At 37.8% G+C, this 18251-nt stretch overlaps 1 protein-coding gene across 24 annotated transcripts in view; it reads right to left on the reverse strand.

Moving 5' to 3' along the window:
* DLGAP2 (DLG associated protein 2) overlaps window positions 1-18251 on the reverse strand; it is a 450475-nt gene that overhangs the window by 305758 nt on the left and 126466 nt on the right. For 3 of the 24 annotated variants that reach the window (XM_031504442.2, XM_021551153.3, XM_031504440.2), the window contains exon 1: window positions 15652-16927. The exons of 18 other annotated variants lie outside the window; for them this stretch is intronic. The gene's annotated coding sequence lies outside the window, so the exon portion shown is untranslated. Of the gene's footprint in view, window positions 1-15651; window positions 16929-18251 lie in introns of those variants that run through there. 3 more of the 24 variants (XM_031504439.2, XM_077782391.1, XM_021551157.3) reach the window with 3 other exon arrangements.

Raw genomic sequence — 18251 nt, forward strand, 5'->3', positions numbered from 1 at the left:
ACAAAAGGGCTGTGGAAATCAAGTCATTTCTGCTTCATTTCCTCAAAAGTGAAGAAAGTCTGTCCTGCTGCCTCCATGGCTGGGAGTACAGATGAGGCATTTCTGCTACAAAAGGGAACTGAAGTTGAGAATTGCCATTAAATCTTGGCTGGAGGTCCCTGCAGTATTAGGAGCTTCTCTTGGGCCTATATTAAGACAGTGTATGTTAGACATCAAAAGGGAGAAGGTCCTTCAAGAATAAGCAGGCCTTTTCCTGGTGACATGGTGTACCATGATATCACGGCGATGATCCAACCCTTGGTAAGAAATAGCCACTTTAAGGAAGACAAGGATTAAGGAAATGGATAACTAGGAGACTTCCCAGCTGCAAACAAGACTTAAGGATTCTAAAAAGAAGTCTCAATGAGTGGGAAGGAAAAACAAAAGTTAAAAGTGAAAGCAGCTATTTAGGGCCTTTTTAGTGTGCATGTCACACATAACCAAGCTCTGTATAAAGCACCCATGTTAGTAAAAAACCAGAGGTCTCATTGAAGACTAATTATTATGCATATTTTTTATCAGGTATGATCCTCATAATAAATATTCAGGTACTAGAGCTCTGCCAGAGGATGCAGACTCTCTCTAGCTGTCTACAGACTTGCATCAAGATGCATCTAAGATCAGAGACAATGCTTCAATTAACAAAGCATGGCATCTTGCTGTCAATTTTCAAAATTGACACAAAATAGAATGGTACTATGAGTGATTATGACATGTTTATGTCCAGCTGTGCTTTTTAGCATATGTGAAAAGATGCAAATTCAAGAAAATGTGAACTGATATACACTCGTTTGCACTACAGTTTCTCCAATCTGTGCACCAGAGCTGAAAGCAGTGAACTTGCACAAAATCACTCATCTTTCACAAATGCAAAGTACTGCCTGCACAGAAGAAGTTAAAATGATGGGTACACATGGAAAAATAAATTATTTTAAAAGAGGTAGAAAAGATGATGAAAGATAGCTGATACAGCTATTTTTTTTTTCCAAGGAGAATAACAATTAAGAAGATAGAATTATTTTTGGTCTTATGAAGACTGTAATGGCCCTGTAATTGACTTTTGGACTTTGGATAAACAGTAATACTATCCTATACCTTTGCTTATATGTGCCATTCTTGCCCACATCATCAGTCTTAGGTGACATTAAGGCAATGTCTCACACAAGTAAAATCTACTCCAGGAATAAGAGATACCAACAAATACATTTTTTTCTGAAGGACATTGTGTTAGGCTGCTCTTTAGGAAATCTCTTAAACTCTTCTATGTTGCACCTAAAGGAAAAGACAAAAGACTTGTGTAATCTCAAGTAGTCTACTTTCACATCCTTCACAGCAACGTCAGCTTTGGGCCTCCTGAATCCTTATAGACGTTGATGTAAAATGAGGAAAGGATACAATAGTTTGAAGTCTCTTTTCCCCTTTCCTGCACACCCTATCCATTTCCCAAAGAAGCAAATGAGAAAGGGAAATGACTGACATTTTTCACTACTGTGCTACTTATTAATAAAAGTCAGACTGAAGGGACAGTGGGAAATAACACTCAGAAAGGAAGGGTGTACAACAACACCTGCTCAGATTAAATTAGATGGAATGGTGTCAACATATCTCAGGAGAAAATTAGCCATAGTTTACACAATAAAGTCTCTATTATCTATCAAGCATGCTTGACACTTATTTTTACAAATTATGATACTTTATAGGAGGCTATGCAAACACTCTGACTAAATGCTTTATTCTGTCGTTGTTTATAGGTGACATTAGATCTAAAGCATATACCAGCATCATGCAGTGACATAACTTCAGCATGATTTTGACATTGGTAATGCATACTGAGTTTGCAGTAATAACCCTTACAAGTTGTTTGGTCCCAGGAGTATGTTAGACATATTGCAGTGGGGTCACAGATGGATGTTCCTAACTGCAGTTCCAGGATCAAAAATCTCTGCCAGATCTTCTGTCCCCTTAGAAGCACACAGACCCAAATTTTCCAGAGATTCAATTTATCTGGGTAGCCAAGGCTGTCGGAGTCAGCACAGGATATATGATGTTTTAGGGCAATTACTAGAGAAAAACATATTAGCCATGCTGTCTGTCATAGAATTTTGTCACACACAGTTATCAGATGTGGAGAAAGAATCAAGAATAACTGTTATGAAAGACTGAAGACTACTGCAGTGTGTCTATCACTCAGGTCAGTGGTTATGGCTGTAGTGCAAGACTGGTGAGTAATGTGTTTAATTTCATACTTTGCCAAAGGCCTCTTAGGGGACATGGAGCAACTGACAGAGTCTCTGCTTAATTCTCAAAATAAGGATCTTTCCTCACTTCAGAGATGCACTCAGATGACTGAGGCAGGTTGCTGTAGTGTGCAACAAGTTCACATTACTTTGCTTCTATATGTATGTACACATATAAACATATATGTGCATATATTTTCTTCAATTAATAACATCAAGGACTTAGTGAATATAGATAAACATTGCAAGTTCACCCGCTTTCTACAAATTTGCAGGTAACACATCTTACTTAGAAGGAAAAAGGATTTTGTAAATATAAAAGTTTTACAATATATTTCTTGAATCCATCCAAGATAACCTAGTGCAATATTCTTCCCCTAGTTATTTTACACTTTGGCATATAAAATATTCATTGTGAGCATATTCGAGTGAGTTTGTTTGAGGTTTTGAACATTATAGATATGTAATGCAAGTTCCTTTAAACAACTTTACTACTTTCCATAATAAAATAAAAGAAAAAGGAACACATTAATTTTCCTGCCAGAGCTGCATTTATCCCTAAGCACTTTGAGCAAGGCACAGCGATGCACAATATGTTGCACAGTAATTCTGCCTGAGTAAAGCTCCTGATATTAAAGAATAACCATGCATCCAAGAGACAGTCAGCCTTAGGCACAGACAGATTGACACAGCGTGGTGCAACATTTTTGTCCAGAATCTGGAAAGGCCTGCTTGTGAAACTTTGGCAAGAGTAAGTCTGCACCATATGCATCTCCTTGTAAGTTTAATTGTCTGTATGCAAGCTATTAGTCTACCTTCAGGAGTTACTTTTCTTAACATCTTCTTCCTTCATTGTAGTATTATGGCCAAATGATTAATATAAAGTCAAATAAGTAAAAGACAACCCATGGTAGTTTGAGGTTTTTGACCAAGCCCAAAGCCAGAGCTAATGAATAAGAGCAATCAATCAATCAATCAATCAATCAGTGTTTGCTTCTAAATCAGTATTGGTATTCCACAAGCAGAATTGCTTAAGGCAAAGGTTCCTTTAATCTACACCACAGCTCTCCAACATCTTAATCTCCTGCTATCACTGCACCTTAGTGCAGACCTCGTTCACTTGTATTCCTCATTGCTATCTCTTCACACTAGTAAATACTGGAGCTATGCTTATTGTAAAAGAGATATTTTAAAAAACCTACTAAAAAGTTGCACTAAGAAACAGTGGTCAGTTCCACTGAAAAGGCATGACAGATCCACAGCAAAATCTGATTTCTTAGAATTTGAATGCGGATTACCTAGTTAGTAGCAATAATCAAAAGAGTCTTATATAAATAAATGAAGACACCTACAAAGAAAAGACCTTTACTGAAAATAGACATAATGTATTTTACATTTCCAGCTTGCATTTCAGTGCCACAACATAATGAATCACTGTGAATAGGATGGTGATGGCTTGTTTAGAAGGCACATTTCTATGCCTGCTAAAAGGATGAGCACTCCATACTATATCCTGTGTGAATCTACTCAGATAATTTAACTGTATTGCAAACCACACAGACTATACATATCACTTGCACATATTTTCTACATTAATGTCATCAAGATAGTCCCAAGATAACATAAGCACTTGGGTTTTTTTGTGTCTGTATAACTTCCTTTTTGGTATTATAGTTTTCTTTGATATTTACTTTAGACTTGGTCTCATAAAAATCATCATTTAAATAATGTTCATTCTCATATCTGTGAGGCTACACAAAACTACAAGTAAACTTTTGTGGACTTATACTGGGGTCACTGCCAGAAGACATCTGAAAAACATGCAACTGCATGGTTCTACCATTGCCATGGTCGGACCTCTGAAGATGTGAGCCAACATGCTCTCTGTAAATGCACTGTACAGAAGGAATTCAGAATTTCTATCAAGTTGAAGGCAAAGTGACATGGAATGTAATCTACACCAATATGTGGAAGAGCAATCCACATTCAAGAACACTGTCATACCTCCACTTGCAAAGGAGCTCTGCTGCCTGGCGCTCCCTTCCAAGGGGAGCTCCTGGCGGATGAGCTGCTGTGCAGAGCTGTGCTGTGCAGTCACACCAGCTGTGTGCCTGTGAGGCATTTCTCCCCAACCTGAGGTGCTCCCAAGGAGCAACAGGGGCTGGACCCCTCTCTTAGCACTAAGGGAAGAATCTCATCCCCTCCTGGTGGGCTGAGATGGGGACACAGAGACACACAGCCTGCTCTGCTGTCCATTTGCTCTGATCTCTGCTGTGCTCCATGCCGTACAACCTCACATGGGCTGGACCATATCAAAGATGGACAAAAAGAAGGCATTAATCTTATTGCTTCTACAAATATATTTTATTCCGCATTTAAATGGTTTTGAAGTAATTGATCCACACTGTCAAACTTGAGAACTTTTCTCTAAAATAATACTTCAAAAAGCATTTATATTAACTGAAACACTATTAAATTTATCAGAATGTATTTATTTTTGAATACTTCACAAGAAATTGAGTTTCTTCTCATGGAAATTTTTATTGACGCTTTTAAAAGTAAGTGTAATACAGTCTCCAAAAAAGGCAGAATAAAATAGATTAGGTTTTAAACAGAAGAAATTTGGGACAACTTTTAAATTTCAGATCAAGGTGTCATTTTTTAGGCAGGTCTGCCCTACACTCCACCCTTCTCATGAGAAAAGGCAGGATGCCACTGTGCAAGAGCTTACATGATTTAATTTTCTGGTGGTTCCGCTACACACCCTACCTGCACCCCATTCATATAAGCAGGGGCTTTTCAAACTGCTGCTCCGTACACGATCAGATAAATTACAAACTTTCCATTTTAAACATCCAAGGAAAAAAGCACTGCACGGACTGCGGGTGCCCGGCCCCGGCAGCAGCAGCAGCTCTGTGAGGGGAGGCCGGGGCTGCCCCAGCCAGACACAGCTGGACACAGCCAGACACAGCTGGACACAGCTGGACACAGCTGGTTCCAGCCAGACACAGCTGGGCACAGCTGGACACAGCTGGACACAGCCGGTTCCAGCCGGACACAGCCGGTTCCAGCCGGACACAGCCGCCCTGGGCAGGGTGCGCCTCAGGGGCAGCGTGTGTAAGGAAGGGCAAAAACACTGCACAAATGGTGGTGAGGGAAAAAATTGTGAGATAAACCTTAAAAAAAAACCCAAATCAACCCTGTGGGCATGAAGGTGAGAGCAGAGAGGAGGAGGGGTTCCAGGCACCAAAGCAGAAATTCCCCAGCAGCCTGTGGAGAGGACTGTGCTGGAGCAGCCACAGTGCAGCCTGTGAAGACCCCAGGCACAGGCAAGTTGGTCGTGAAGGGTTCCAGCCCATGGAAGGACACATCAGGAAAGGTGTGTGCTGAGGAGCAGCAGAGAGCAGTTTTATGGATGGATCTCTACCCCTATTCCCCATCGCCTTGGGTGGCAGAGGCCAAGGAGTCAGGTACAAAATAAAGTTGAACATGGGAAGAAGGAGAGGCCAGGGGAAAGGAGTTATTTTTATTTTTTGTTGCTTCTCACTATCCAAACTTATTTTAAATTGGCAATACATTAAGTTAATTTCCCCAGGCTAAGTTTCTTTTGCCCATGATGACAATTGGTAAGTGACCTCCCTGTTTTATCTTATTCCATAAACTATTCCTACCTCATCCTGCTGAAGGAATGAAATGAGAGGTGGCTGGGTGGGGGTGTGGCAGCTGACCAAGGTTGACCCAGTACAAGGACTGAAATCAGAAAAACACACGCTTTCCAGAAATTAAATCATCACATCAGATATTTTGTTAATGAAATAAAAAGCACTGCTTTGAGTCAATACAGAAATAAATCACAGTTGTAAAGGTTTGTATTTATGGCTAACGTTAGAGGTTAACAGATGAATGTTTTGCAGTTTTTTATAGCAACAAAATTCCAAAAAAATATTAAACAGCTCAGTTCTGCTCCTTTCTCTTGCTGCAGGCTGAAAACATGGAAAGCCTTCATCTGCTTGAGGTTATCTAGCAAAATTTTCATACCACATAGAGAAATGTATTCCAACATTTTGCATAGACAGCTTATTTTGGTATTGGAAGAGACATGTTTAACCCTTGCTGTACATCAGTGGTATGTGAAAAAAGGACTCCATGGCAAACAGGTCATTTTATGTGAATAAGCAATCTAGTTCAAGCTAACTCAGGGAAATCATATCAACTCTCCGGACTAAGGTTTAGCTACAGAGATGTAAACTTGGAATAACTAGTGCCTTAGCAGTTCAAAAGATAATCTGCTTCATATAAATGCCAAATCACTAACTCCTTCAACAGACCAGATCTCATATTCTGTAAGAAGATCTATAAACACGTTCTTATTAATCCACATGAATCAACATTGTCTTGCTGAAAATAAGGATCTTTGAACTCTCAGTTCAGTTTTATGCTAAGTTCTTGGGCAAGGAACCTACTCTTTTTTCCTTCCTCAAAATCATTTGCTGCTTATATCTTACTGCCACATTAGACCTGCCTTTTATTCTTTTATAATATACTAAGCTTTTTGTTTAATGTTGCCATTACTAGTGAAACACCAAATTTTGTTTTTTCATTTTCCTAATAGAGAGAAAAGAAAGCTGTAAAAAGTCTTCAGAAAAAGTCTCCAGCTGATGCAAAATTACTATACTTCTGATTTGTCCTGCTTCATTTTGATGCATAAAATATGTGAGGAAAACCAAGTCAGCTTTGGAAAATGTATTTTAAAACTTTCATTGAGCATTCTCATTAATGTTGTGTGTAGCCTGGTTTTGAACTTTTGAAAAAAAGCTAACAGGTTCTCTTGGCATCTTAGTTTACCCCACAGACTCATGAATATAATTTGTAATAGATACTTCTCACAAATCAGTAGGAGACAAGGTTTGAGCTTTAACTGGCAATGAGTTGAGAAGAAAGAACCAGGTTCATGTCTTCTAGCTGGACATCAGGGTAAATTTACATCCAGTTTTTTCTACTAGTAAGTATCCTATTGATTTGACTGATATACTTTTGCTAAAACAAATCAAAATCACATAAACTTAATTTTGAAACCAATGTGTACAATACTCAGTTGGATGTCTGAGTATATTGATTGTGTAGGTTTAGGAAATATTTGGTAGATCCCTACTTCTCTTTACTTGGGCACATTGTTATTTTATTCCTCTCTTATCCTACACAACTTCTCTGTAAAAGTTTCCTTCATTTAAAGGTAACAGCTGCTTGCACAGTAATCACAGTGTCCCCTTCTGTGTTGGAGACTGTAATTCAGAATCCTGTTCTCAATTGCTATTTTTCTGTTCATAACACATCACAGCTGTGTGAATAAGACCACTTAAATTTAAGGATAAAAACATCAATTTAAATTATTTTATATGGAGGAATGTCTATTATTCAATATACAATACAGTCTTGATCTGTTCACAGATTTCACTGTCTCTGAAAAAATTTAAGCCATATTCGCTCTCTGTGACTTCCCATGGAGCAGGGGCACAGGTGCCATACACACATGACTGGAAGCTGTGCAGTCCTCCAGCCTGAAATTCTGTTAAAATCTCATCTTTTAAAAACCAACTGACTACCCCTAATTAGATGCTTAATGGCACACTGCCTGGAAATTCAAATGTGGCCTCTCTTGATTTCAGAGTAACCTATTTGAACACAGACAGTTAAAGTGACTTGTAAAGACCATTTAACACGAGTGAATACTCTAGAAAGCAAAAAATCATATTACTTCACCCTTAGGGGTTAGGGAGAAAAAGATTCATATTGTATTCATAAAACTGGCACTGTTAAAGGAAAAAGACACAGCAGTTGATCAGCTCATATTGAGCTGTTAATAGAATTCAGAACTGAAATCAGTAAAACAGAAATTATGCCATTGCATTAGCTTTAAAACAAAAGTCTTTTGAAATACCATTTTAAATATTTGAGTTAATTTCCAGAGCTTTGTGCTACTTGTGCATAGGATATGTCCTCTTTTTGTCTCATGCAAATGTCGTATGGCACATGCAGGCTAGCTGGCTTTCTCAATGTTTCAAAACTAAAATGAAATTAAGTGTAGAATGTGTTAAAGAGTTGCACTTTGAAGAGTCTTCTTACAATAGTCTGAAGGCAAATCCCACCAGCTGCAGTGTGTGTCTTTAATATATTTTCAATTTCAAAATCTTAAATTTTGGAAGCTAATGCAAATCTGCATTCTTTATTAGATCTTTAAGTCTGCCCACACTTGACTACTGCTGTAATTTTATGTTTTAAATCCAAAGAAATGGAAAATACAGTTGAAGATGAGTTTTGAAAGTGGGCATATTAGTGGCCAGGTTCCCTAAGTGCCTTTTCTGATTTCTGCATGCAGTCATTTTCACTGGACTTCTTCAGACTCTCAGCATATTGACAGAAGAGAATCAATGGAAATGCCTGCCCTTCTGTGAGGATGATTTCCCCTTCCTTAGCACGTAAAGAAACATGTATGAACACCATCAGTTGTAATTTCTATCAATTTATGTCAGACATGCTTCCTAAATATATCAAAGGGGTATATCTGAACCTTTATCTCAAGGAATGCAGCCTTCTGCTACCTAGCAAAGTATTGCCACCCATACTTTACAGAGGAATGACTTAGAAGGAAACTATATGACCTGTTAACAACCAAAAATCCTTTTCAGCATAGTCACATCTTCAGACTTCACTGAGGTGCCTGGAATAATTCTCCTGCTCTTTTTTCCCCCAAATACCTGTGTAATTGATCATTTTATTATCACTGCTAATAGCATGATCACATAAGTGAAATAAAAATATCTGAATCAAAGGGATTTATCTGGAAAAAAGGTCAAAATTACTGTTTTGATACTTTTCTGAAAAAGCACATCTTGATCCCCCAGGAGCCTCACTTGCAAAGCAGTGGCATTGAATGAAACAATGAAGACTGAAGTATTTATGAGCCAGCTAAATTGCAGCTCTGTGTGAGAGTTTGAGAGATGATGTTAATTGTTCATGTATAAATTAAGAGTGGAAATTTTAGAATTATTAGTCAACAATTTTATTAAGTTCATAATCCCATCACTATACAATCATTGTTAGTACAAAATCATTCTTTTGCTGATTTTGTTATTTAAAATGTACTCAATGGTTGAAAAGGCTTAACTGAGAATTGTGTATCCACATTTAAATGTGTTAGAACCAGAATTTGGACCAGACTATGTCTGTCACTGGAGCTCCAAACTTGGGCACTGATTGTAGTGCATGTGTGACCACTGAGCAGGACAGTGAGCTCAATGAGGAAAGGCACCAGGGGGTCTTTAGGGTCCTCCCTGGCTCTTGTGGTCTGTGCTATCTGGCACTATCTCAGGGGGGCACACACTGCTTTTTCTGGCTCTCTTACTGGAACAGAGTGTGTGTGTGTCCCTGTGCACGTGTGTGTATATGTCTGTGTGCACATGAATGCACATAAATGCTTGTTCCTGCTCACATTACAGCATTCCTGCATGAGAACAGGTATAGAAGACGTGAGATCCTAGGGGAACAAGAGAAATCAAAAGTGAATCTCAAGATTACATTGTTATGAATATATATCTGTTCTTGCTTACTGAAGCATAAATGTATCCATAAAGCCCCATGCTCAGATGAGACATAAGGGGTTTAATTCAAAGCAGTAAGTGTCTAGATAGAAAATCTAGGAAATTCTGTCTGGGATGCATGGGACTGACAAGAAGCAGGCACCAACTGCACAATAGGCTCATAAGGGATCCATCAAAGTAATACTACAACCAGCTTCAAGGGACACCAAACAGTAAAGGCTGTGTTGCTGTGCACAGTCCCAGGAAAGGGAGTTTCCCAAGTTAGAAAGCATTTCAGGTTCATACTTGTTTTCATCTAGAATGGACTCAACGTTTAGACCAGGAAAACTTAACAAGATTTTTAATATTTCTTTGGATGTAGAGCTGATTTAAGATGTTCTTTTTGGAAGTTAGCCTTACTCCTTGTTCCAGATTTTTTTTTGTAGATCAACCTAGTTATCATCTAGTGTGCTTTAAAATGGAATTGCATGCACACAGGAAAAAAAACGTATGATTTATAAAAAGGCCTGTTTAGCTTGTCTCTGCATGTTTTGGAAAAAGAATGTCTTGTTAAAGCCATGGTTTGGAGTGTGGCCACATAAAAAGTCAAGTCAGCACAACCAGGCACACTTCAGGCACAGAGTGGGAAGGAACAAGTGCCTGTGGCAGGATGTGAACCTCTTCAGATGAATCGGCTGAAGGAATAATGAAATGGTACCACAGCTTCAATATGTGGCAGTATGGTTAAAACATGGAGAGATAAATGCTTAGACAGCACTTCAGAGCAATAGCCCAAATTAATTGTCTAATTGTAAGGTATAATTTAAGCTTTAACTAAGTCTATGAAAATGTATGCAGACTACATATTTATGAGAAGGATTCCATTGACTACATATAATCAATAAAATCAAGATTCCCTATGAGATTCAGCTATTTAGCCTGCCAATTTTTATGACACTACAGTATTATTCCTCTTGGTTTAAGATGTTTTTTTCCTTTCAGCATCTATTATGGCTGCACAAATGGGAAGAAGCCAAATGATTGCACTGAGGAAACAATGAGGCTGAATAGATTCAAAATCCTGTCAAACACACAGGGTGAACAGAAAAAATATGTTTTTAATTTCTTTTAGTTCTTTCTTGTTACTTCTATCAGCAGTTGGACAGAGGAAAGGGAAATTAATCAAATGCAAAAATAGTTGTCCAGATGACAACACCCCACTTAAAGAGCCATTGGTAAAATTTATAGGACCAGAAATGCATGGGGGAAAAAAAGGGATTAAAAAGATAATTTCTGCAGAAATGTATAGAACAGCTCCTGAGTTCTGTGCCCTCTCCTAGGCATGCAGGTGATGTGAATGGTGAGGGGTATGACATTTTGGTGGAGTTTAACCCAGGCATTTTCTCTAGGAGAGCCAGCACAAAGGAAAGCTTTCTAAGAATAAGTACCTCTTAGGTGACTGACAGATTAAAAACAAGAACATCTGAACTGGGCCCACTCCGCAAAGAAATGCCAAACTCACTTCCCCTCCAACCCCGCAGCAAAATTTCTGTAGGAGATTAAATACCTCAATTTGGGTTTCCTTGCCATCACACAGAGAGGAGCAGCCACAGTGAGGGAGTGTGACTGTGACTGTATGCTGAAGTAACATCTGATCACCAACACCTGCTTTCCTTTCAGATCCTGGCATTTCAAGTGCAGGACCCCAAAGTGGTCCTGGCAGCAGGTGCTACATGGTGCAACATGCGGCAGGCAGCAGAGCCTGGGGCACGCAGCACCTGGCTGCCCTGAGCCACATGCTTGCTGTGCTAGCATTTGTGCCATGCTGCTGGAATATTTTATCTTGACATGCCTGGTCTGCCCTTGCTCCTCCTCTTTCTGTGGGTAATGTACACGAAATCTGGAAGTCCTCTTCCTCTTCATGAACTGCTGTGAGATTTCTGCCCACAGGAACAGCACCTGGATCTAACAAGTAAAAAGCAGCCTGATATTTTCTGGCCTCTCTTATTAAATGGTGCCTTGCCCTTATCATGATCCCAGTAAGTGTTTTGCCATCAGTTTCAGCAGACGCATGTTCAAGCCCTAGAAATCAAGGATTTGATGATGGTAGGTCACAGAAAATGAATTAAAAAATTTAAAGGATGTTGTTGCTCTTGTATCAAATGTCAGATTGAGTACTTAGAACTGGGAGGACAGACAACAGACTATTATACAGATCAGCTAAAACTTGAACCTAATGACAAAGGATGCCTTTTCTCAGACATCATGAAAACATATGATTCCTAAATAATTTTTCTGCTTTGAATCTCTTTCCGCTTTAGTTTGATGGGCAGTGGTCACCTTTAAATCTTTGACTTTAATATTGCAAGTAACTGTTGCTACCACAAAAGCTGCAATGGCATTTATTATTTCCCTGCCATTTCTTTGAAGATGTCAATGGCAACTAAGATGCAGTTTCACTTTCCTTCAGTAAAAGAAATCTATGAATTTCTATGTGGTTTTCTCTGTATATCAGTGAGTGCTCTACTGTGCAGGTTGTCTGACAGTAACATACTTGTTACCCTATTTGTACCTTGGTAATGTACTGCTAAGAGGAATTAATAACTTGCTGCGCAGAACTACTTTGCTGGCATTCATACTGTCGTGTACAATTTTCAGGCTTTAATATCAATTTTGCAAGTGTATCTGTCAAAAACAATTAAATTCTACAACAGATATAATTTTTATTGCACCAATCTATGCAAATCTTTCATTGTTGCAGGTATGAATATTTTATATTATACAAGGAGAAACTAAAAGGAGTTCAATTTAATTTAACCATGGGGTCTCCAGTCAAGGATGCGTGGTTGTGTATGTACTCCAGACTTTTTCACTGTTCTGGTGCAGAATTCCTAAAGTACATATAAAAAGAAAAACTGTAATGCCTGTTGTAGCCAAAGAAGCTGGCACTTATGGACCTTGTACTATAGTAAATGCTTCTCAATTAATAGAACTTTTTTTTTTAATGAGTGCAAAAACCCAGGTAATTGCCCTTACTACTCTACAATAATGTATTGGGATTTTATTTTTGATAGCAATGTGGATCCCATACTCTTTCCTTTGTGTTCAGACTAAGCTCCTTTTATATTCACATTAGAGACATCTATCTGGGACATCATGAAACTTGAATGTACAGAAGTCCAGTTATTTGTGATTTTCCTTGATTAACTCCAGCGTAAACTCAAGCTTTTCTCCTTGAAACCAGAACCAAATTATTGACTACATAAATTTATTGCAATGACAAAGTCAAGAGCAAAAATTTAAACATCTAAGATGAAAAATATCAAGTATATAGATCAAAAAGTTTTCAGAAAAATATGGCCAAGATTTCTAACACGTTTACAATGATAGAATGCCAGAAATAATAAGTAAGATTTATGGAGCGTAACTAACATGATGTAATCTATGCTATGGAGTTCTATGCCTCCTCCATATATATAATTTAAAAACTTATTTGATAAAGCACAAGTGAAACATTGTATGCTCTGTGCTATGGTCATTTCTCTTTCTGTATGTTCTTTTAATTTAAGAACTGCATATACTGTTTTAAACATAATGGATGGGTTGCTTTTATTGATGTGCCCTTCAGTGTGCTTTTTGATCCATCTATGTTAATTATATTTTCTATTATTTTTACATTATTTTATTATTTATTACAAGCAGCTGGTTTCCTTTAGTGGGAATTTTAATAGATGCAAAACTGGTAAAAATTATTAATGCATTTTTGGTTTTTTGGAATATAAAGTTTCAAAATAGCAGGTGGGCTAATAAAAGCAGTGACTACACAATTATTTTTTTTATCTTTGTTCCCCAAAAGATTCACCCTGAAAACCAGTCAATATCCAAGGCTTGATCAGCTAAGCTACATAACAGTTGTATGTCTGAAATACAGCACATATTATTTGGACTCTACTCATTATCTGCCTCTTTCCTTTAGCTTTCGCTTAATACACACAAAGGAAATCTGTGAAAATGTTTTCATTGTTCTAGATCACTTTAAGAAGCTTTTACAGTAAAAACTCTTCGGTGAAACATATTAAGTAAATCTCATTATGTAACTATATCAACAAAATAGTCTTTATTCTGTGTTTTTTCTTGAAAAAGCAAACAATAATATCAGGCCCAGTACTGCTGTTTAATCTGCTCATGTGTTGAAGCACATTCACCTGCCTGCTAGTATTTTAAAATAGCATGTTTTGTTCAAAAAAATGATGCCAGTAGTCACCAACTTTGCTAAACACACAGATTTTGCATACTTAGCAAAATATTGTCTGTTTTCACATTTCATAAGATACCTTTTAAACTGTGCTGTACTGGGAACTACATGATCATGTTGGTCACTTGTTGCTGAACAGAAAAGATGTAGTCTGTCTCAAATGACAGGGAAACATGACAGATATGGATCCATGAACTAATTGTGATCAAATGCAGGAACTGATATTAATGCATGCCTGTAAAATAATCATGTTAATACTACAGAAACAAAACCTTCAAACTTCTCCACAGCAGTGAAAAAGCAACAGAAATTGCAACTTGCGAATTGATGACAGCCACTCTGAACCTTTGTTCTTATTTTATACAGACTTCTCTTTTTTTTTTTTTTCTTTGCGGCTTTGTTCCTGCATAAACTTTTAAAGAGCAAGCTATTTTACCTGCACATCAGAAATCTATACTGGAAAATCGAAATTTATTGATTTTTTGGATAGGCATATGCAAAACTAGAAGGGCTAATATTCATGGAAAAAGCAACACCCCAAACCTCTGCTGTTGAAAAGTTTAGAGCATGAGAAGGAGAAAGATACATACAGAAAATACTTCCCATTTTGAATAATTTCAAGGCATTTGAACACTATTCACTTGCAGCAAAGTTGCCAGTTCTAAAACCAGGACTGAATGAATTTTACTGAAGACCCAGTAACCTAGTGATCCTCCAGACCTCTGCTTAAAGGCAGGTTTTTCAAAAAAATTTCTTATATCAATTCTTAACCTTTACTGTACAATTAATATTAGGTTTCCAAAAGCATGCATACTGTGTGTGTGATCACAGCACTTTTTCAAGCTCATTAATGAATATTTCTGTTCAGTAGCATTTTTTGCTAGTAACATTTTTATAATGCAAAGGCTCTCACCACTGTGCAGCAAATATATGGGGTTTTTTGCTCTTATCTCATGTAGTGCACTTGATAAGGAGTACTACTGAATCTTCTGCACGCTGCATTACAAAGAAAACTGCCTTTCTGTAAGGCATTTTCTCTCCACTGCTTTCACATGAAATAAGGGCTCTCGTAGCTGAACGTATCTGACTGTATTAATACTCAAATGAAAACTGAAACCCTTCTACTTTATCTGAAGTATAAATCCCTGAAATTATTTTTGCCTTTCCAATTGTGTTCACTGTAATAAAGGCTAATATTGAACTGAACTTATCGTAATCTAGCATCACATGTTAAGTTCCAAATCTCTGCATGTGATCTATTTTCTTTTTTATTGTTGACATTACAGAATAGGTAAAATGATGGCAATATTATTAAAAATATCACAGTAAAAGCATTTTACTTAAAGACAGTTCAAACCTATTGCTTTCATGAGTAGGAAAAAAACCATGGTGCAAAGTGCTCAGGAGAGGGAAGGGACTAGCATCTGTTGAAAATTAACTACTTCAACATTAATTAACACATAATTTTCTACCTGATGAGATGGTGTTGTAGAAAGTATAAATTGAAGGCACAAGAGTAAGAAATGAGTCATCTTTGACTTACCGTATGAAAGACTATTGCTGTATTGCAGTCAGCATCCAAACACAGAGCATGAAGCTTCTCACAAATCAGAAAAAATACACAATCAATGAACAAGTCACATTCATTGTAAAAATAAAGGCCAGATATTAGAGTATGTATCCAAGGGTCTGGTTAGTCACAGCTTTGACTAGCCTGCTACAGAGCTCTGCAAAACAAGTATACTGCAGCAGTGTGGCAAGCATAGGATTGCAATGCATGTCCCATATATTCAAGCATAATAGAAAACATGGTCTGGAGCTTATTCCATGTGGAAGTGGGGTTTGTTTTATGCAGGCAGAAAAAAGAAAGGTTCTTTTTCCACATAATAGAATTAGAAATGAAGATTTTTCTTGATTATTGTACACAATAATTCCCCAGGATATCAATTACATAAAGCAGGTGCCTCTGTCTCCTGTTTCCCAGATAAATGCCTGTAATCTCATTTCACAAATGATCCTATTTAGACAGGAGCCACCTATTGTGATGATATCATTTGCTCTAGTATCCATAAATGGGCAACTTCCTACAAAACGTCATGACTACTGACGACACAAATTTTTATAATATTGAGTGGGCAGGGTGGTTGATGGGGTCCCATCAATCTACAGCAGCTTCTTCTGATGTGATACCACAGATCCTGCATAATCACATAAAAGACTGTAAATGAAGAGGAGCATTAAACCTCTCTAGTAAAGCTCATTAAAAAAAAAAACAAAACAAAACAAACAAAACCCCCACACCTAAAACAAAAAGAACCCTGGAGAGGTAGTAAAGGCAGATAAAACATAATGACAGAGCAGTGGCACCTTTTCAAATGCCTTCGGCACTCTCAAGGATACTGGTAGATATGAGCAAAATCACTCTCAGTTAAGAAGTGTAGCTGTCAGTTTCTTTTTAACAAATAATAAAAGACTGGATATCCTTTTCCCTTGCAAATTTAAAATATGCACTGACAGCAAAAAAGACCAGAGCTTCAGTGATACACAAATTAGCCCACTCTTAGTGAATATTTTTTTAGAATTAGCAGCTGCTTGTCACAAGAGCTTGGAATATGAACACTGTATCAGATTACCCTTAGACTCTTTGAAATCCAGGCTGCTAGACAGGCTTGCTTCACGCAGCTACATGGATTTAATTTCTTACATCAGCGTTTTCTTAAGAAAACCATTCCATTAAATACATGTATTTGGGAAATATTATAACACTCACAGATAGCTGAAATTAGTCTCCATCTGCCTGCTTTAACACACAGAGATATGAGGAGAGTTAAAGGTGATACAGCGTTCAGTTGCCTACCCACCCTTATCCTCAAGGGATTCAGTTGTGCCTAGAGGCTAAAGCAAATTGCCTAAGAACTTGTATTTAATATTTTTCCTGGCAGAAGTTAGTAAGAACTTCAGAAGAAAGTCCCCTGGTTTAAAAAAAAAACCTCAGGGCATTTTTCAACAGGATCTCCACAAATCTTGGTTTACTTACTCCTGCTTTGAACAGACTGGGCTGCATCTAAACAGTCTCCTAATACACAGGAAGAAATGCATTAGGATCCATCCGCATTGATGTTTGGACAGTGCTCACCAGAACACCAGTCAAGCTCGGGTTTCAGAGTGGAACACTTTAAAGCTTAAAAGCAAAAACCCCGAGAGGACTTTATATACATTTCCACTGATGTAGTTCTAGCAAAACAGAGTCCACTTCTTGAAATCTAGACCCTCCACTCTACATTCCCTTCTAATAATTTACCTTTATTTTATAGTTTCTTTGGATCAGGGACCGCCCTCTACTAAATCTCTGTATTATAAATAGAGAGTGTCTCAAAGGCAAGGCAGTGCAAATTTTAATAATAAAAGCAACTCTTTCGGAGTTGACTCCTACCAGAGTGACTCACTTCAGGTCTAGATAGGTTAAAAGCAAAGGCTGAACACAGCATCCATGGCTACGAGACACAGTATGTTGTCAAAGCAGAGAAGTCAATGGGCTTTTTACAGGCACCCTAAAGAGAAGAACTCCTTCCTCAGGGATTGAAAACATTGGAGAAAACAACTTCAGAGCACTGAGTAGCCATTTAGATACAAGCAGGTTCTTCCCTTCTCCCTCCCTCCCTCCTGTGCTTGTCTTCCAAGACAAGACTAGCTGACCTCCTTAAATATGTTGTTTAGGAAAAGACAGAAGCACGGCTTTGGCTCTGGATATCATAACCCCTTAATTTCAGTACTGGGTGGAAATAGAAAAGCATATACTCTGTGTATCCAGATGGCATAAATATTTTCCTTGTGTTTCCATGACAAAAGACAAAGATAACACAAGAAACAATTAGAAAGTAGAAGTGTGTGTGAGTGTAACTGAGATTGATGGTCCAGAAGTTTCTCTCTTGGCTAGATAAAAGCTGATGAAATGGAAATAAGGAGAAAGAGAAAACCAGAAAATAGCTAAAAAGAAAATTAATCACTGCTTCATCAAATTCTGTCCTGCCTTGGGAAGCACCAAATGTCAGATTCCCTTGTTAATTTTCAAAGTCTTTCAAGGCTGTTCCCAGGATGTAGTAGACAAGTGCATGCTTTCTTAAAACAATATTTTTTACAGTA

Source organism: Lonchura striata, chromosome 3, assembly GCF_046129695.1.
Source record: "Lonchura striata isolate bLonStr1 chromosome 3, bLonStr1.mat, whole genome shotgun sequence".
NCBI lineage: Eukaryota > Metazoa > Chordata > Aves > Passeriformes > Estrildidae > Lonchura > Lonchura striata.